At 41.5% G+C, this 21615-nt stretch overlaps 1 pseudogene across 1 annotated transcript in view; it reads right to left on the bottom strand.

The window, feature by feature from the left end:
- Window positions 1-15595: 15595 nt before the first annotated feature.
- LOC113568977 (NACHT, LRR and PYD domains-containing protein 3-like) overlaps window positions 15596-21615 on the bottom strand; it is a 12846-nt pseudogene continuing 6826 nt past the window's right edge. Inside the window, exons 4-9 of the transcript XR_014119048.1 lie at window positions 20591-20767; window positions 20026-20202; window positions 18485-18661; window positions 17861-18037; window positions 16821-16997; window positions 15596-15960 (exon numbers count right to left, since the gene is read on the bottom strand). The product of XR_014119048.1 is annotated as an NACHT, LRR and PYD domains-containing protein 3-like (transcript). The remainder of the gene's footprint in view (window positions 15961-16820; window positions 16998-17860; window positions 18038-18484; window positions 18662-20025; window positions 20203-20590; window positions 20768-21615) is intronic.

Genomic DNA, 21615 nt, shown 5'->3' with positions numbered 1-21615 from the left:
TGCATGCGAACATGTCAGTTAAAGGAGTAACATTACTGTAATATTTTCCTTCACTTAGTGGGTCTTAATCTGGAAGCTAATTCCAGTGCTTCACATGGTCTTGCGACTAACCCTAGCTACTCAGATGATTCTCATGCTCCTGAACCTTACACCTTATTTCTTACGCATGTTACATCTGAAAATGAACATTCCACAGGCAAGGCCCCTTGCAAGAAAAGAGCACAAATGATCCTGTCAAATGTTAAAATATTCACTACTTTTACTCTTTCAATGTACTGCATTAAACCATAATGGAAACAACTCTCATAAATGTACATTTGTGTACTTGTAGGGTCATTTGTAAATGCATATAAATGGGTGGCAAATGAAAGTAAAAACCAATACCTACCATATAGGTGCCCTTAATATAAACTTACAGTAACTGTGGCCCATCTGTTGCTGCACAGTTTGTCATTAAGCCTCTCTCCATTGCATTACACCTGTCAACATTCATGTGACTGATAAGCCAGGGTTTTCTTTTTAATGCTTTTTTGCAAAAGCAGCAGTGGTGATGTGTACAGGAATTAGACGTGAGAGGAGTACAATGCAATCCACATTTAGGACCAGTCAATCCTGAAATGAAGTGTAGCATAACAAGTTTTAGAAACATATGAACTGCATCAGTAGGAGTGTCTCAAAGTCGAGGATACTGGGGAGGCAGACTACACTTCTCAGCTTTTACTTACTAATGGCTGCCTCTATTGGATGAGTGAAGGATTCAGCTTGTGGATCCTTCTAGACCTTCTTCCCACCACAATCTTATGTGCAGCAAAATGTTTTGAAAATGAAACAGCTGCAGATGGGTGAGATGCAGTGGCACCAAAGCTTGTAAAAAAGTTATACTCATAGTTGCTTTAAAAAAAGAGCATGCCTGTTGGCAGCAGGGGAGATGCGGAAGGACACTGTGTCCTTGGTGTCCTTGGAGTGTCCACAGTGTCCACTGTGTCCTTGGAGTATCTGGATGTCATAGCACACTGTATACTGTGTACACACTTATTAGGCAAGAGAGTATTTTGACCATATCATCATTTTTATGCATATTTTCCAACTACAAGCTGTATAAATTGGATTTAAGCATATCAGGTGATGTGTATTTGCATAATGAAGGATGGTGTGGCCTAAGAAGATAAACACCTTATATCAAGGTGTCATAATTATCAGAAGGCAACTTCTTTTCCTCAGGCAAAATCGGCCAAAAAAGAGATTTAATTGAAATACAATTTTTTCTTTTAGAAATTGTAAAAAGTCTTTCAGAGGGATGTGGCACTCTTAAAATTGCTAAGATATTGGGGCATGATCACAAAGCCATCAAATGTTTTGTTGCAAATAGTCAACAAGTTTGCTAGAAACATGTTCAGAAAAAAAGATGCAAATAAACTGCCAAAGGTTTGAAAATAATCAAATGTGAAGCAACTAGGAACTCATTATGCTTCAGTGCTGTCATATTCCAGAAAAGCAACCTTCCCAGAGCGCCCAGACGTACAAAGTGTTCAGTACACAGAGACATGGCCAAGGTAAGGAAGGCTGAAACCAGACCACCACTGAACAAGACACATAAGGTGAAACATCAAGACAGGGCCAAGAAATATCTGAAGACAGAATTTTTAAAGGTTTTATGGACTGATGAGATGAGATTGACGCTTGACATTCCAGATGGATGGGCCCATGGCTGGATCAGTAATAGGCACAGAGCTCCATTTTGACTCACACAACAGCAAGATGGAGGTGGGATACTGCTATGGGATACTGCTGTTAGTAAAGATAAGCTAGCGGGACTTTTTCGGGTTGAAGATGGACTCAAAATCAACTCGCAAACCTACAGCCAACTTTTAGAAGACACTTTCTTGGTGGTACAGGAAAAAGTTTGCATCTTTCAAGTAGACCATGATTTTTATGCAGGACAAATGTTCCATCGCATCCATTGAAGTACTCTACTGCATGGCTAGCCTTCTTAGGTGGGAGATTTATGTTGAAGGAAAACAGTATAGCCCTCTGAACAGTGTCTGGGAGGCTGTGGTTGCTGCTGCACAAAATGTTGATTGTCAACAGATTAAGAAACTGACAGACTCCATGAATGGAAGACTATATTGTTCGCTGATATATATATATATATATATATATATATATATATATATATATATATATCACATATATAAAGGGAATTCAAAAAGAAATATTTGCCAAAAATCTGAGTTGCGCCTGCTTATTCCATTGGACACAAGCACACTACGGAGTCAAACGTAAAACCAAACCCCGCGTAAAGGGGCTCAGTAAACCGGGAGTGGAACGTGTATATGTGGGTCAGTGTGTGCGCATCAGCAGAGATATTGTAGAAGGACAGAGTGCCAGCTGGCCAGTCCAGATACACCCCTACTCTGTGGGAGCGTGAAGGGGGAGCCGGTATTTCAATGCTCTTATCATTGTGACAGGCAGAATAACTGCTGCTGTAGCAGCTTATTCTCCAGGACTGTGTGTTGTATCCAAACCTACATTTGCGACTCCTTCCTTTTTTGCTGATCCCTTTATATGTTGCTGCTATATCGATGTCTCCACTCCATTCAGTCTCCCAGTAAGAGCGTCCAGATGTGCCCTCTTTGCTTAGCACCTGAAACCTGCAGTCGAATCTGTCTGGATGATCAGGGTACAATTGCTGCTCTCTCTGACATGTCACCTTTCTGTTCCCCTCAGAAAGAGAGAGATATGCGTGTGCTGTGTTTGGGTCCAGTGTGAGATTACAGGCGTCTGTATACAATAACAGAGATTTGAGTTGAAAACATCAACATAAGAAAAAGAGTGAGAGTGAGTGAGTGTGTGTGCATGTGTGTGTAAACTTACATTTCTTTAGTCCTGGTTTAATCCTGAATTCTCCACCATGATCCATTCTAAAAGACACACACACCACTTGTAGGCCATACTATATAAAATAATAACTTTTCTTGCAATATTCAAAAGCTATTAGCAAGCTCACCTTTTGAGAGTCATAAAATTCAAGCTTGTTTCTCTCTACACCATACTCAACTGATTCCTTGTTTTTTAAAAAAAAAATAAAGGTTTGACTCTGTGACAAATAATACTTATAATCAGTATATGTTTCAGCAGGCATAATGAATTACATCACTAATGAACCATTACTAATAATATTTGACTTTTTAAATAGTAAAATATTTTAAAAAAAAAAAAGAAAACTTGGTAGGGGTATTCTTAACACGGGCCTATATTCTCACTTTAGGACACTGGCCCAGCTATTCTCAAATCAGGTTATATTTTTGATGGAGACTACAAAGCACTTCTGTAAGTCTAACTGACCATAGGTGTCTCCCAAATGCTGTATATGTAAATATTTTCCACATTTTGTTATGTTTCAGACTCTTAAAATGGTGTCATTTAATTTTTTTAATCAACATATGCATAATATGCTACAATCACAAAGCAAAAACAGACTTTGTTTTGTATATTTATTAAAATTTAAAAAATGGAGAAATTCATTTTACATATTCAGACCCTTCAGGTAGTACTCGGTTAAAGCACATTTTGGAGCAATTACCATTTGGGAGAAAATAAACTGAAAAATCAAGAGGCAGAATATTTCCCTCTTTTTTGGATCACCAACAAGACAAAAAAGTGGGATATAAATAATTGTTGAGAGAGATGATTACATTCATTATGTTTGTTTAATGTTAGAATCAGAGTATCAAACATATTTCTGAGTCCTTAGTAAGCTGATGTTCTACTTTATAGTAAACGAATGTGTTCTGTCACCATTGTCTAACTTCAGGCTCCCTCTCAAAAACACCATCCCTGTTTCATCTCAGGGGTCCTGATAATAATAAGAATTATAGCACAGGACAATTGGCTTTGCTGCACTTCACTTCTGTGGTAGGTTACTTTGCTATTTACTGTGTTTCAGGGTATGTAAGTTGTCACAGAACGCTTGCCTCCCGTGAGTCACGTGGTTCTGCCCGCCACGTGCAGTGGGAGGACTGTCTTGATTGTAACCACACCTGCACCTCATTCGTCTTTATGTATTTAAACCCATGTTAAAGTATGCAGGGTGTTGGTTATTGTTGGCATAATGTCTAGATGTAACACGTTTCTGTTAGAGGTTGTTTCAAGTTTCAAGTTTGGTTTACATAGTCATACACAGTATAACTCACAGTGAAATGGTTGAGAGTGCTCTGTCCAAACTGAGGAAAGAAAACAGGGGTGCATTGAGAAATATAGATATTCTATATATGTGAAATATATATATATATATATATGCAAAGAGAAATATATATATTCTATGCAGGTACAAAATATATTAACAATGTATGTACAATATATGTATATTATGATTATATACACAATGTACAATGTATATGGTTGTGTATATATGGACACAATGTACAGAATGTACAGATCCGTTTTGTAGAATAACATAACATATTTACATTTGTGTCACAAGGTAATTGAATATATATATATATATATATATATATATATATATATATATATATATATATATATATATATATATATATATACAGTTATACAGTTATGTTACATGGTGGTGGTGGTCCCCACAGTTTATCAGTTTCCCTGATTCAGGGCCAAATGGCCTGTGGGAAGAAGCTCCTCTTCAGTCTCTCTGTCTTGGTCTTCAGGGAGCGAAAGCGCCTCCCTGACCTCAACAGAGAGAAGAGTCTATTGTTGGGATGGGTGGGGTCCTTCACAATCCTCCTGGCCTTGGTCTGGCACCGCTTGTAGTAGATGGTCTGCAGGTCAGGAAGTTCCGTGTGAGTGATGCGCTCTGCTGAACGCACTACCCTTTGGAGTGCTTGTCTGTCCTGCTTGGTGCTATTCCCAAAACAGACTGTGATGTTCCCCGTGAGGATGCTCTCAATAGTGCAGGTGCAGAAGTTCTGCAGTACCTTGGAGGGCAGTCTGAAGTCTCTTAAGCGTATGAGGTGGTAAAGACGCTGACGAGCCTTCTTTGCCAGGGAGATGGTATGGCGGGACCAGGACAGGTCCTGTGAGATGTGAACACCAAGGTACCTGAAACTATCTACTCTCTCCACCGTGGTTCCACTGATCCTCACAGGTTGGTAGTGCCGCTCCTGCTTCTTGCTGCAATCCACGATCAGCTCCTTTGTCTTACTGACATTTAGGAGGAGATTATTTTTCTGGCACCAGTTTTCCAGGTGTTTAATCTCCTCCAGGTAGGCCCTCTCGTCGTTGTCCGAGATCAGGCCCATGACAACGGTATCGTCAGCAAACTTGACAATGATGGTGGAGCTGGAAGTGGCTGTGCATAGGTGTACAGTGAGTAGAGCAGGGGGCTTAGGACACAACCCTGAGGAGCTCCAGTGCTGAGGCTGAGGGTGGATGAGACAGTTGCCCACCCGCACTGATTGTGGTCTGTCCGTTAGGAAGTTGGAGATCCAGTCACACAGGGACGTATGCAGTCCTAGATCCCCCAAATTAGTAGTGAGTAGGGAGGGGATGATAGTGTTAAATGCTGAACTGTAGTCAACAAACAGCATTTTAACATAATTTCCCCTCCCTTCGTCCAGGTGAGTCAGTGTAGTGTGGAGCAGATGTGCAATTGCATTGTCAGTGGAGCGGTTGTGGCGGTATGCAAACTGCAGTGGGTCCATGGAGGCTGGCAGTGAAGATGTGATGAAGTCTCTGACTAGCTTTTCAAAGCACTTCATCACGACTGATGTGAGGCCAACAGGGCGGTAGTCATTGAGGTCGGAGGGTCGAGGTTTCTTCGTGACGGGGATGATGGTGGATCGCTTGAAGCTGGACGGGACGATACCGAGCGTCAGGGAGAGATTGAAGATGTCGGTGAATATCGGGGTTAGCTGATCTGCGCAGGCTTTGAGGACCCTCCCGCAGATACCGTCTGGTCCCATCGCCTTCCTGGTATTCACCCTTTTAAACACTCTTCTCACGTCACTCTCCGTGATGATGAGAGGGCGCTGTTCTATGGTGGGCCCTGCGCATGTGCCATTGGCTGTGCCGATAGTACCATTAGCACTAGTGCTGCTAGCATTAGTGCTGTTAGCATTAGCGCTACTAGATGTAGCCTCGAAGCGAGCGAAGAATGTATTCAGTTCGTTCGCCAGAGACTCATCTGCACTCATCCGCACACAATCCAGAAACAAACACAAAGACAAAAACAAAACAGGGAGCTCAGGATGGGGTCAAAAACCATGAGACGAGAGCAGAAGTACAAAATCCAAAATCTGCAGTGAAAGAAATGGGCAGAAAGAGAGAAGAACCGGAGGCTACAGAAGCACTAAGAAACGCTCAGTATGAAGGTGGTAGGTGAACAATACTTCACATGGAGCAACAGAAGGACTAGACTTATATAAGGAGGTGACAGGGGTGTGTAGAGTTAGTACTTAATCCAGGCTGAACAGTGTGGGCTGGCTGAGTAATGACTGACGGGATTCTGAAAGAAGACAAGACGGCTATGAGATTATACACAATATGCCCTACATACCTAATAGACTCCAATGTGCTGTGTGGATCATCTACTCCAGTAGTTAGCAATTCAGCATCTTGGAGTCCTGGGTGATTATAGCTCAGATCCAGTACTCTCAAACGTGAGTGGTTGGAACTCAAGGCAGAAGTCAGACAAGAACAGCCAACCTCTGTGACTAAGCAGCCACTCAGTCTAAAGAGAGGAAGGAAATGAGAGCATGAGAATGCAATCATAAATATACGTAACTAAGATCATAATTATTATTTTTAAAATGTCTATACAGACAAAATATTTTTATTTTGAACACAAAACTTAAATGCTTTGCAACCATAGTTTAAAGGCTTTAAAAAAAAAATGTTAAAAGAAGGCTCACCTGAGTATTTCTAGCTTGCAGTGCAAGGTCTTTAATCCATAGGAAAGCATTTTTATTCCTGAATCATGTAAGTCATGTTGTTACAAAGCTCCAGCTCTTTTAGCAATGAACTGGGTGATTGTAGAGACAAAGCTAAAGTTTCTCCTGATATTTCTGTGAGGTTACAGACAGCTAGTCTGGGGGGGAAAGTGTGAACATATGAAAGGATTTTTAAAATTTCATACTCCAGTACATCATTCAGGGCACATCCACTAAATGGTGCTTAACACCATCCTCCAAATAGAAATGATGTAATCACCACCACCATCATCATCATCATCATCATCATCATCATCATCATCATCATCATCATCAGTTTAACTTGTATAGGTCCGTTCCCATGTTCAAGGTCTCTTCACATAACATACAAAAACACAGAACATATAGTAACTTTACAAACATAAGTCAGTTTAGATTCAAGCGTAGTGTAGTTTTAAAAATGTATGTATGTATGATATTAATGTAGAGAATTATATTAAACATCCAGCAAAGTTTAAATAAAACAAATAAGGCACTACCCAAAAACCAACTATCCGACTCATCAGGGTGAAATTCTATGTGCACATGACTGACATCCTTCAATTCAAGATTCCCAGCCCACAAGGCTTTTTAAGGACAACTACACACAATGGCACAAGTGGGGACAATCAGAATATGTGCATGTACACACCCACTAATGCTCATTATAAGAATTACCACAGGATGCTCTACTTGCTAGTGTCATCTTTGGGACTTATATAGGTAGCATGAGTGGGGATGAATTAACATCAAACTATTGTTTTTTTAATACTTCAATATTTTCCAAACACAACAGCTGTCACCCTCACTTGCTTCTTATTTTGTAAAGATGGTGCCGGTGAGATCGGCTGCCGTCATGACTGCTCCGTCCACACCTGGCAATTTTTTCGCTCTTTTCGCTATTTTTTTCGCTATTTTCGCTCTTCCTGCTACCCCTGATTTCTCTGCAGCCCTTCTCTACACACCACGGCGCCTATCTCGTACAGCAGAGATGCCCTTATTTCTCTTAATTTACATAGCACTCACCTCAAGCCGTCTGTAACCCCAGACCCAAGATGGCCGACGGAGATCCTGAGGGAAAACAAAAGATGCGGCGCGAGGAAAAGGCCTCGAGGGAAGCGAGCCGGCATCAGGAACAGGCTGAGGGCTCGGGCACACCGAGCTCCCTTCCCCAGCATCCTGCTAGCCAACGTCCAGTCTCTGGATAACAAGCTCGATGACCTCCGGGCCAGGATAAAGTTCCAGAGGGACATTCGGGACTGCAATCTCCTCTGCTTCACCGAGTCGTGGCTGAACCCAGCGGTACCAAACCACGCTATCCAGCCGGCCAAGTTCTTCTCGGTTCACCGCATGGACAGGATGGCAGATTCGGGGAAGTCGAGAGGCGGCGGAGTGTGTGTGATGGTAAACAACAGCTGGTGTAACAATGCCAATGTTGTTATTCTCACCCGCTCCTGCTCACCCAACCTGGAGCTGCTCGCCCTCAAGCTTCGTCCTTTCTACCTTCCCCGGGAGTTCACTTCGGTCATCATCAACACCATGTACATCCCACCTCAGGCTAACATGGACACTGCACTGTGTGAACTTCATGAGGCTCTCACACAGTTTCAGGCACAGCACCGGGATGCTGCACTTGTTGTGGTTGGGGATTTCAACAGCGCTAACCTCAAGCGTGCAGTGCCCAACCTTTACCAGCACGTAACCTTCCCCACCAGGGGAAATAGGACACTAGACCACTGCTACACCCCATACAAGGACAGTTACAAGGCACTAGCGCATCCACCGTTTGGTAAGTCGGACCACGCCGCCATCTTCCTCCTACCAAAATATAAACAAAGGCTGAAACGGGAAGCTCCGGTTCAGAGGGAGGTCGCGCGCTGGACAGACCAATCGGTGGCCGCTCTGCAGGACGCTCTGGATGATGCAGACTGGGACATGTTCCGGCGCAGCACTGATGATGTCAGCGAGTTTACGGAGGCAGTAGTGGGGTTTATTGGGAAACTGGTGGACGACACGATCCCAAGAATCACCATCAAGAAGTTTTCCAACCAGAAGCCCTGGGTGGACAGAACCATCCGCGAGGCTCTGAACTCTCGCACTGCTGCCTACAATGCGGGGATCATCAGCGGGAACATGGACGAGTACAAGTCTGCAGCATACGGAGTGCACAGGGCGGTGAGGGAGGTGAAGCGGCGCTACGGGAAGAAACTAGAGACACAGTTCCAGCAGATTGAATCTAGATCCCTGTGGCAGGGACTACGGATGATCACGGACTACAGGAGCCCACCCTCTGGACTGATGAGTGCGGATGAGTCTCTGGCGAACGAGCTGAATACATTCTTTGCTCGCTTTGAGGCTACATCTAGCAGCGCTAATGCTAACAGCGCTAATGCTACCAGCGCCAATGCTAACAGCGCTAGTGCTAACAGCGCTAGTCCAAATGGCACTATCGGCGCAGCTAATGGCACATGCGCGGGGCCCACCATAGAACAGCGCCCTCTCATCATCACGGAGAATGAGGTGAGGAGAGTGTTTAAAAGGGTGAACACCAGGAAGGCGATGGGACCAGATGGTATCTGCGGGAGGGTCCTCAAAGCCTGCGGGAGGGTCCAGCTTCAAGCAGTCCACCATCGTCCCCGTCCCGAAGAAATCTCGACCCTCCGACCTCAATGACTACCGCCCTGTCGCCCTCACATCAGTCGTGATGAAATGCTTTGAAAAGCTAGTCAGAGACTTCATCACATCTTCACTGCCAGCCTCCATGGACCCACTGCAGTTTGCATACCGCCACAACCGCTCCACTGACGATGCAATTGCACATCTGCTCCACACTACACTGACTCACCTGGACGAAGGGAGGGGAAATTATGTTAAAATGCTGTTTGTCGACTACAGTTCAGCATTTAACACTATCATCCCCTCCCTACTCACTACTAAGTTGGGAGATCTAGGACTGCATACATCCCTGTGCGACTGGATCTCCAACTTCCTAACAGACAGACCACAATCAGTATGGGTGGGCAACTGCGCCTCATCCACCCTCACCCTCAGCACTGGAGCTCCTCAGGGTTGTGTCCTAAGCCCCCTGCTCTACTCACTGTACACCTATGCACAGCCACTTCCAGCTCCACCATCATTGTCAAGTTTGCTGACGACACCGTTGTCGTGGGTCTGATCTCGGACGACGAGAGGGCCTACCTGGAGGAGATTAAACACCTGGAAAACTGGTGCCAGGAAAATAATCTCCTCCTAAACATCAGTAAGACAAAGGAGCTGATCGTGGATTGCAGCAAGAAGCAGGAGCGGCACTACCAACCTGTGAGGATCGGTGGAACCACGGTGGAGAGAGTAGATAGTTTCAGGTACCTTGGTGTTCACATCTCACAGGACCTGTCCTGGTCCCGCCATACCAACTCCCTGGCAAAGAAGGCTCGTCAGCATCTTTACCACCTCAGACGCCTAAGAGACTTCAGACTGCCCTCCAAAGTACTGCGGAACTTCTGCACCTGCACTATCGAGAGCATCCTCACGGGGAACATCACAGTTTGGTTTGGGAATAGCACCAAGCAGGACAGACAAGCACTCCAAAGGGTAGTGCGTTCAGCAGAGCGCATCATTCACACGGAACTTCCTGACCTGCAGACCATCTACTACAAGCGGTGCCAGACCAAGGCCAGGAAAATTGTGAAGGACCCCACCCATCCCAACAATAGACTCTTCTCTCTGTTGAGGTCAGGGAGGTGCTTTTGCTCCCTGCAGACCAAGACAGAGAGGCTGAAGAGGAGCTTCTTCCCACAGGCCATTCGGGCCCTGAAACAGGGAAACTGATAAACTGTGGGGACCACCACCACCATGTAACATAACTGTATATCTGTACCTCTGTATATATAGATTTTATACTCAATTACCTTGTTACACAACAACTGTAGATATGTTATTATACAAAATGGATCTGTACATTCTGTAGATTGTGTACATATATACCCAACTATATACATTGTACATTGTGTATATAATCATAATATACATATATTGTACATACATTGAATATATATATTTATCTTGCATATATATATTTTTCTCTATGCACCCCTGTTTTCTTTTCCTCAGTTTGGACAGAGCACTCTCCACCATTTCACTGCGGGTTATACTGTGTATGACTATGTATGTGACAAATAAACCAAACTTGAAACTTGAAAACTTGATTTTTACCTTTCCAGACTCAACTAATCTGCACAGAGAGCCCCATACAACAGGACTCAATCTTCACTCTCTCCAACAAATATTAACATGAATATAACCTTTATACCAAAGCATTGCATAAACTGTCAATGTCCCCCAAATAAATAAAATAAATTGTACATTCACATTTATTGTAACAAATCGCATTTTTACAATACTTCCTCTCTCATGAAAAGAAATTATTTCAAGTCTAGAAAACAAAACTGAACAAGATTTTGAATGTCAATAATATAGGCAATCCATAATTAATTAAAATAATGTGGTCTTCAAACAAATATTTTGCCACTTTTGCTACCCGCTGATTTTGAAAGGCATATATGTTTAGATATTTTAGATGTTTGTTTTTGTAAACCAACCCATTACTACAAGTAAACAACAAGTGAAAGGCAGTTTGGTCAGCTGCTATCTTTTGAAAGGGCATAGTATTAACCTTGCGATATAGAACTGAGTCAACAAATTTGTGTGAAATTCCTTACAGAAATGATGCAAAACAGGTGGGTAAGATATAAGCTTGCTGAATAGTGGGCTACTCTCTGCCAAAACACATTCAATAACTTAACAGTTAATTGCACCAGGGTTCATTTTACACAAACCAAAACTGCCAAATATGAACACATCCTTAGTTGCTCTGTTTTCACACAAATAATTATCTTTTTCATTTTATGCCACTATTAATAGTTCCAGTTATTTACTGTAACAGTTAATAGTGGCATATGTTACATATGTTACAGTGGTTTACAATAAGTAAACCATGTTACAGTGGTTTACAATAAGTAGAAATCAAAAACCTGCTGCGCTGGTTCTGTTAGACTGTTAGTATAACCTTTAGAATAATAATATTACTTATTTAAACATTATCTATGTACTGCATTTTTTAAAATATTGGATGAACATTCAAAATGAAAAGTGCTATATAAATAAAGATGATTGGGTTTTTTTCATCGTTTACTTTGAAAATGCATGATAATTTGGAATTACCTCACTTTCATGACTCAATAACACGTCTGTCTTATGTTGGCTTCACTGGAATAATCAAAGAAAGGTGGGCTCTTCTTGTCTTCTAGTAATAGAAGACCTCTCAGAGCTTAATGTAATCAGAGCTAAATGACTAAAATGTGAAGGAATATAGCTCTGGGGAAGTCTGTCGGTTGGCAGAGATGTTAATGATTAATTGATGAGTCATAACTGAATCAATCATGATTTTACTAAATACAAGTTAATGCTTAGGTAATTCAGCTACTGTTTGAACAGTAATGTTTACCCAGTGCCTTGAGTTCTTTCAGAGTTCAATGTGTCAAGGGAACTGGGATGGATTAATGCTCACATATGCTTATAATTATTACTACTTTATAATTATTATTTCTTTATTAAGTGTACGTTGGGTTTTTTTTAGCTGACATACCAAGATAGGGGTCTAAATGTATGTAAGACAAGAGTCTCAATCATAAACACTAACCTCAAGATCTCCAATTTGCAATGTGAACTCCTTAGTCCAGCAGAGAGCAGACTCACTCCTGAGTCCTTCAGGTCATTGTAACTAAGATCCAGCTCTTTCAGTGACGTACTTGCTGACAGTAATGATGTAGCCACATTTTCACAGGATTGCTCACTGAGATTACATCCAAGTAGTCTACAATAAGCTGTAAGAAGGAATAAGAGAAAATACATGTATTGCATATATCATGTTAACATTGAGCCTTTTTGGATCAAAATATAATGGTCACCCAATAGAAAACATTTTTATATTAATGGCCTAAATTGACCTAATATTGATTTTATATTAATGGCCTAAATTGACCTAATATTAATATTAATATTGATGTCTGAGTACTTTCAGATTGTTTTTAGGGATAATTTAAGATCTGCTGCTAAAACTAAATTGTTTTCTTTCTAGAAAGCTGGTTTCTCCTCACTTAAAAATAAAAAACATTATTATGTGATGATTGAAAGTTCTTGATTAATAATAAACAGAATGTTTAGAATTTGCTTATTGGTTACTCCTGTAGTTCCAATGCATTCAGGTTTATATTTAGCTGTTGAAGTACCATTTGCTACTAAGAAACATTTGGTATTGGTTCTTGGATAATTCACAAAAAGCCTTTTAAGCAGAGGTTCTGAAAAATAATATTTTTAAGTGCTCTGAATTATTAAACCTTGTTAAACCTTGTTATTTATGGAACCAAAAAAAGATTATTTTGGCACCACCAAAAATGGTTCTTCTACTGGCATTGTTCCAAAAACCTTTTAGGCAATAGTTGGCACCTTTATTTTTTAAGAGTGTATACTATTAATGCAGGTGTTAATAACCATGTGTATGCTCAATATAATTTGTATTACAAAAAGAAACAAAAAACAACCATGAAAAGAACCTAAGACATACTGACCTAAGCAGCTCCAGTTTACAGTATGAACTCCTCAGCCCAACAGATAGTAATTTCACTCCTGAATCCTGCAGGTTGTTTCTACTAATGTCCAATTCTTTGAGGGGTGAGTTTTTCAATTGTAGCAGTGTACCCACAGTCTCACAGGATTGTTTAGTCAGATAACAACCAGCCAATCTAAAAAAGCAGTTACTATGCTTTACTAAGATCAGGAAACTGTAACCACATGTCAAGTAATTAAATATTAGCATTTATAGGGATTTGTCTATTTTTTCATTTTAGGTTGAAATGAAAAATGTCAACATTGAATAATTTGTCCTTACTTGATATCCATTAATTTCCATTTATGTGATGTTTTAATACTCTCTATTGTACTCCAAACACACAAACACACACACACACACACACACACACACACACACACACACACACATAATATAAGTATTTAGTATTACCTCCTACATTGCTGGAAATCTCAAGACAAGCAAATGTGTATATATAATAAACTGTATAATTGGAAATAGCACATATGACTGTTCTAAAGAATGGACAGGAAAATGTTCATTTATTCAACAGATTGCATCTTACTATGTTCTTGCCAGCACCCTGCTCTACCAGTTCTACCATGTGAGCTACAACAGCATACAGCAGCAAGCTAGAGAGACATGCCAAATTAATCAACAGATAAAACCGGTTGCATCTGTACATGGTTATTGGTAGCCCATATGTGGATTTCAATGTCAGTAGATTGCCAGATCCAGAGAGAGAATCTACCTGGCATACAAGAGGTTTCTTGTTTGAGAAACTGCTGAAAAGCAATGCTGTGATTTTTGTTTTTGTTTTGATTGACAAACTAAACAGTACTTCCTAAAATTCTTACCACCTGTATCCTGTCACCTGTTCCTACACTAAGAGTTTAATACATTGAAATAATTACATGCTGCAATTGTGTCAGAAGTAATATTTAATGAGCTAGAATTTGAGCTAGAATTTGATGAGCTAGAACTGATGAGCTAGAACTGGTACCGATGATCTGAGATATCTAACAATGTCTACAAATAAAACCCAAACTGGTACAGATGATCTGAGATGTCTAACAGTGTCTACAAATGAAACCCAAACTGGTACTGATGATCTGAGATGTCTAACAGTGTCTATAAATGAAACTCACACTGGTACAGAAATCCACGTAACTGCTTTCTCTTTCTCTTCAGACTTCAAGGAACGGTCAGGTACATTTTAATCAGTCAAACATTTATCAAACATTTGTCAAACACAGGGCTCATGCTCTCCTGATGATACAGCACAAAGAAAGCAGCCTATTCATCATAATGTTATTCTCCTTTTATGAAATATATCATATGAATTCCAGTGCCATACTCGAGGTTTAGGATTGCTGTTGTAAACTGGAAAACTGATCTTTTTTTACTTAAGGTATTTTCTTCTTAACCCATTTTAACGAGTCATCATCTCTCAGCTCTTCAGAAGGGAGAACAGCCGATTTAAAGGAAGCTTCCTGTGATCACAGTGGCTTGTGTGCTTCGCTAGGTCCTGACCAAAAACCTCCATAAAAGAACCCTAAACTGTTTAATTCTCCCACACCTAACCTCCACCTCACCTTCACAGCAAATCACCAACCACTAAATGCAGCCTTCTTTAGCCAGGAGCAGAGCTAAATGTCGCGGGTGACATAAATTCTCACGGTGAAGTCCGCCGCTCTCAGCGGAGCGAGAATCCGCTTTTCTGATTCACGCTCACAGATCCGGATTCATGGGGGTTGGAGGAGTGCTGACATTTGGAATTCCTCGATATTTGCTGACATGTGCTGACATTTGGAATTCCACCTTCCAGAATGATCCAAAAAACCTACATCATTTTTTCCTCAAGATTTCTCTCAGGAGATTTGTGTTTATAAACAGCTGAAATAGGCATGTTACCTCATGATTTAATGAATAACTGACCCATCCAAATCGTCACACCATACATAAGACCTGCATCACACATAACATGTGTGTATTAAACCCAAGGTGAGTCTGTGTTTATTAAAGCTTAAAACTTTATTATTCAGTGTTGAGGATTTTGTGGGGTAGTTAGGGGGAAGTTTAAAACTGTACATTTAATTTTTTAATAAACCTTTTCTTTACACTCATATGCAGGTTTAGCTTTAATGATCTCTGTAAACTTCATACTAATGAGCACTAGAGAACAGACAGGCACCCGAGCTTCAAATCAGGTCAGGTGTGCGTGACGTCCACGTCAGCCCTGTGTTGTAGTCATGTTCACATGGAGAATCACATGTACAGTCACATGTGTGTGTTTGGTCATCCTCTTCTCTCTGTGAGACTTAGAACACGTCAGCAGTGTGGTGTCCAGGTCAGGTGTGTGGTGTCCAGATACTGTAAGAACAGGACAAAAACATTCAGCCATCAGACTGTACACATAGGTAAAAGGAGTGTAAACACCTCTAACACACAGTAAACTAAATACACAGAACACAAACTGTATAAGAGTTGTAGAGTCATTCTCTCTCACACACAAACAAAACACTCTCTCTGTAACACTCTCTCACCAAGACACACACCCATTCACACCCATTCACACCCTCCATACAGACACACACCCATTCACACCCATTCACACCCTCCATACAGAGTGTGAGGATGAGAGTGGAGTATTAAAGCTGTTTTAGATGTTCAACATCTCCAGTGTACAGCATCACCATTATAGTGTCTAAACCACCATCATACACACATTAAAACTAACACAACCAAATTAAAACTAACACACTATTGAGAAAAATCATGAACAATCACAAGAAAAAATACAGAATTGACTAATTATATTCTCCATATAAACACCCATAAACACCAAGAGAACTATAAAATCACTACAGAAACAAAATATCTTTCTCTGTGTCAAACACACTAAACAAAATTCCACATGCTTGGGCAAAAGAAAATCACCAACACTACAATCCCACATATTAACATATGAAACACATCACCCACACTAAAGCTTAAAACTACAAACCCCACATATTCACATATGAAACACATCACCCACACTAAAGCTTAAAACTACAAACCCCACATATTCACATATGAAACACATCACCTACACTAAAGCTTAAAACTACAAACATGTGTGTGTGTGTGTGTGTGTGTGTGTGTGTGTGTGTGTGTGTGTGTGTGTGTGTGTGTGTGTGTGTGTGTGTGTGTGTGTGTGTGTATAAAGAGGCAGTAAGTCAGTAACTCACTCTAGTTTCTCCAGTTTACAGTGTGGATCCTCCAGTAGAGCAGAGAGCTGCTTCACTCCTGAGTCTCCTGGTTTATTGTAGTCCAGATTCAGCTCTCTCAGGTGTGATGAGGGGTTTGACCTCAGAGCTGAAGCCAGAGCAGCACAGCCTTCATCTGTTATACTGCACCAAGACAGACTGCAGAGAGAAGGAGAAAAACATCTCACACTTACAACACACAGATCTGCACAATATGTTGTTTGGGTGTTCATAAGAGAAGCAGTGATAGTGTGTGTGTGTGTGTGTGTGTGTGTGTGTGTGTGTGTAAAGAGAGAATGAATGAGTGAGAGTGTGTTCATGTGAATCTAATTTACACAGTGATAGTGTTTGTGTGTCAGAGAGAGAGAGGAAATACACTCTGTGGAAAAACTCCTCACACTTAGGGATCAACACATAGACAAGCACAGGCACACACACTTGCACATTCACAATATGTTTTGTGTATGTGTGTTTGAGAGATGCAGTAGTGTGTGTATAATGAAAGAATGAGTGAGTGTGTGAGACACAGTGTGAGAGTGTGTGTATGAGACTCTAATTAATACAGTGATGGTGTTTAAGTGAGAGGGAGAGAGAGAGAGGGGATATTGACTGTGTGTGTGTGTATTTGTGTGTGTGTGAGACTATGTGGAGGGGTATTGATTGTATGTGTGAGTAAGAGAGTGGGGATGTGTGTGTGTGAGACTGTGTGGGTGTGGTGTGTGCATGAGAGGATATTTGTGCATTGATAGTGTGTGTCTGAGTAACAGGATATTGACTGTGTGTGTATGTGTGGATATTGACTGTGTGTGTGTGTTTGTATGTTTGCATATGGATATTGACAATGTGTGTGTGTGTGTGTGTGTGTGTGTGTGTGTGTGTGTGTGTGTGCGTGCGTGTGTGTGTGTGTTTGTATGTATGTATTTCTGTGTGTATGAGTGAGGGAGGATATTGACTCTGTGTGTGTGTGTGTGTGTGTGTGTGTGTGTGTGTGTGTATAAAGAGACAGTATGTCAATAACTCACTGTAGTTTCTCCAATTTACAGTGTGGATCCTCCAGTAGAGCAGAGAGCTGCCTCACTCCTGAGTCTCCTGGTTCATTGTAGTCCAGATTCAGCTCTCTCAGGTGTGATGAGGGGTTTGACCTCAGAGCTGAAGCCAGAGCAGCACATCCTTCATCTCTAATACTGCAGTCAGACAGACTGTAGAGAGAAGGAGAAAAACACACACTTACAGATCAGTAAACAGACAAGCACAGGCACACACACTTGCACGTGTACAATATGTTATGTGTGTGTGTTACTGTGTGTGGGGCTGTACTGACTGTGTGTGTGTGAGAGTGACAGGATACTGACTGTGTGTGAGGGAGAATATTGACTCTGTGTGTGTGTGTGTGTGTGTGTGTGTGTGTGTGTGTGTGTGTGGACATTGACTCTGTTTGTGTGAGTGGGCGGATATTAACTGTGTGTGAGTCAGAGAGTAGGGATGTGTATGTGTGAGACTGCATGTGGGGGGTGTATTGAGGGTGTGTGGATATTGAATGTGTGTGTGTGTGTGTGTGTGTGTGTGTGTGTGTGTGTGTGTATGTGAGAATATTGACTGTGTGTGTTTATGTGTGTGTGTAAAGAGACAGTAAGTCAGTAACTCACTCTAGTATCTCCAGTTTACAGTGTGGATCCTCCAGTAGAGCAGAGAGCTGCTTCACTCCTGAGTCTCCTGGTTTATTGTAGTTCAGGTTCAGCTCTCTCAGGTGTGATGAGGGGTTTGACCGCAGAGCTGAAGCCAGAGCAGCACAACCTTCATCTGTTATACTGCACCAAGACAGACTGCATAGAAAATGAGAAAAACTCCTCACACTTACAGATCAACACACAGACAAGTACAGTCACACAGAATTGCACGTGTACAATATGTTGTGTGTGTGTTTGAGAGATGCAGTAGTGTGTGTATAATGAGAGAATGAGCGAGTGTGTGAGAGTGTGAGAGTCTGTGTATGGGAATCTAATAAATACAGTGATAGTGTGTATGTGAGAGAGAGAAAGCGGGGATATTGACTATGTGTGTGTGTGTGTGTGTGAGTGAGAGAGTGGGGATGTGTGTGTGTGACTGTGGGTGTGTGCGTGAGAGGATATTTGTGTATTGACAGTGTGTGTGTGAGTGACAGGATACTGACTGTGTGTGTGAGGGAGGAAATTGAATGTGTGTGTGTGTGTGTGTGTGTGAGAGAATATTGACACTGTGTGTGTGTGTGTGTGTGTGTGTTTTATATGTCTGTGTTTACGTGTGTGTGTGTGGATATTGACTGTGTGTGTGTGAGGATATTGAGTGTGTGTGTGTGTGTGAGGATAATGACTCTGTGTGTGTGTGTATGTGTGTGAGGATATTGACTCTGTGTGTGTGTCTGTGTGTGTGTATATGTCTGTGTGTGTGTGTGTGTGTGTGAGGATATTGACTGTGTGTGTGTGTGTGAGGATATTGAATGTGTGTGTGTGTGTGTGTGTGAGAATATTGACTCTGTGTGTGTGTGTGTGTATGTGTGTGTGTGTCTGTGTGTGTGTATATGTCTGTGTGTACGTGTGTGTGTGTGTGTGTGTGTGTGTGTGTGAGGATATTGACTGTGTGTGTGTGAGGATATTGAATGTGTGCGCGTGTGTGTGTGTGTGTGTGTGTGTGTGTGCATGTGGGAGGATATTGACTGTGTGTGTGTGTGTGTGTGTGTGTGAGGATATTGACTGTGTATGTGTGTGTGTGTGAGGATATTGACTGTGTGTGTCTGTGTGTGTGTGTGAGGATATTGACTGTGTGTGTGTGTGAGGATATTGACTGTGTGTGTGTGTGTGTGTGGGGATATTTACTGTGTGTGTGTGTGTTTGTGTGGATATTGATGGGGGGGTGTTGACTGTGTGTGTGGGGGTGTATTGACTCTGTATGAGTGAGAGAGTGGGGATGTGTGTGTGTGACTGTGTGTGTGGGGTGGGTATTGACTGTGTGTGTGGGTGTGGTGTGTGCATGAGAGGATATTTGCCTATTGACAGTGTGTGTGTGTGTGTGTGTGTGTGTGTGTGTGTGTGTGTGTGTGTGTGTGTGTGTGAGAGTGTGTGTGTGTGCGTGTGTGTGTGTGTGTGTGTGTGTGTGTGTGTCTGTGTGAGCGTGTGTGTGTGTATAAAGAGACAGTAAGTCAGTAACTTACTCTAGTTTCTCCAGTGTACAGTGTGGATCCTCCAGTAGAGCAGAGAGCTGCTTCACTCCTGAGTCTCCTGGTTTATTGTGTTTCAGATTCAGCTCTCTCAGGTGTGATGAGGGGTTTGACCTCAGAGCTGAAGCCAGAGCAGCACAACCTTTATCTGTAATACTGCAGTTAACCAGCCTGCAGAGAGAAGGAGAAAAACTCCTCACACTTACAGATCAACACACAGATAAGCACAGGCACACACTTGCACGTTCACAATATGTTGTGTGTGTGTGTTTGAGAGATGCACTGTGAGAGTGTGTGTATGGGAATTTAATAAATACATTGATAGTGAGATGAAGATTGAGGAGAGAGAGAGGGAATATTGACTGTGTGTGTGTGTGTGTGTGTGTGTGTGAGTGAAAGAGTGCGGATGTGTGTGTACTGACAGTGTGTGTGAGGATACTGACTGTGTGCGTGTGTGTGTGTGTGTGAGGATATTGACTCTGTGTGTGTGAGGGTGTGTGTGTGTGTGTGTGTGTGTGTGTTTGCATGTGTATAAAGAGACAGTAAGTCAGTAACTCACTCTAGTTTCTCCAGTTTACAATGTGGATCCTCCAGCAGAGCAGAGAGCTGCTTCACTCCTGAGTCTCCTGGTTCATTGAGGTCCAGATTCAGCTCTCTCAGGTATGATGAGGGGTTTGACCTCAGAGCTGAAGCCAGAGCAGCGCAGCCTTCACCTCTAATACTGCAGCGAGACAGACTGTAGAGAGAAGGAGAAAAACTCCACACTAACAGATCAACACACACAAGTAAATCATACAGTGAAAAGTTTGCTAACTAATCCATTAGCTTCTTCGTTTGAACAATTATAAGCTTATTCGACTCCAGATGCCGCATGAATAATCTTACTTTCTTTTATCAGTAACAGGTGAAAAGTGTCTGAAACACCGTCTGTATGCTAATACACCGTTAGATGATCAACACATAGTCCACCCCTCCCCAACTGAATCTCCATAGTCAGACATACAGTGAACTCCCCATAACTCCACACAAATATTAGTGACAGTAACACTACATGCACAAGGAGAGGGCGCTGTTGCTGCTCATTCAGGAATTTATTTACATCAGTGATTCTCAAACTGTGGCACCTCAGACCTTGAAAAATTGCTGTATGCAGGTACTGAGAAAACAAAACAACAGCAAATGAAGAATTACAAATAATAAACATTTATGTTTTATCTTTAAAAGTGTTAGCTTAATTTGCTGAACCTTTAATTGACGTATTTCTTTTCCCGTAAGCCTTTTATATATATATATATATATATATATATATATATATATATATATATATATATATATATATATATATATATTTATATAGTTTTTATATTTCTGAGTGTAAATAATTAAAACACAGTGTGTGTTTAGTGTTTAATAAAAATATATTCTGGGCTAAGCAGACATCATATTTCACTTCACAAACTTAGGAGGCCAATCATCCTCACTAGATACAATGACAACATATGAAAGCAGACACCAGGAGGAATGACGCTGTGAAGCTCGTGCTTTACAACACATATAACAGCTCAGAAATGAAAGAGACAACTA

This window comes from Electrophorus electricus, chromosome 21, assembly GCF_041902795.1.
Source record: "Electrophorus electricus isolate QZ-2024a chromosome 21, ASM4190279v1, whole genome shotgun sequence".
Taxonomy (NCBI): Eukaryota; Metazoa; Chordata; class Actinopteri; order Gymnotiformes; family Gymnotidae; genus Electrophorus; species Electrophorus electricus.
The sequence above is the reverse complement of the archived record's forward strand: the minus strand, read 5'-3'. Positions and strand labels throughout refer to the sequence as shown.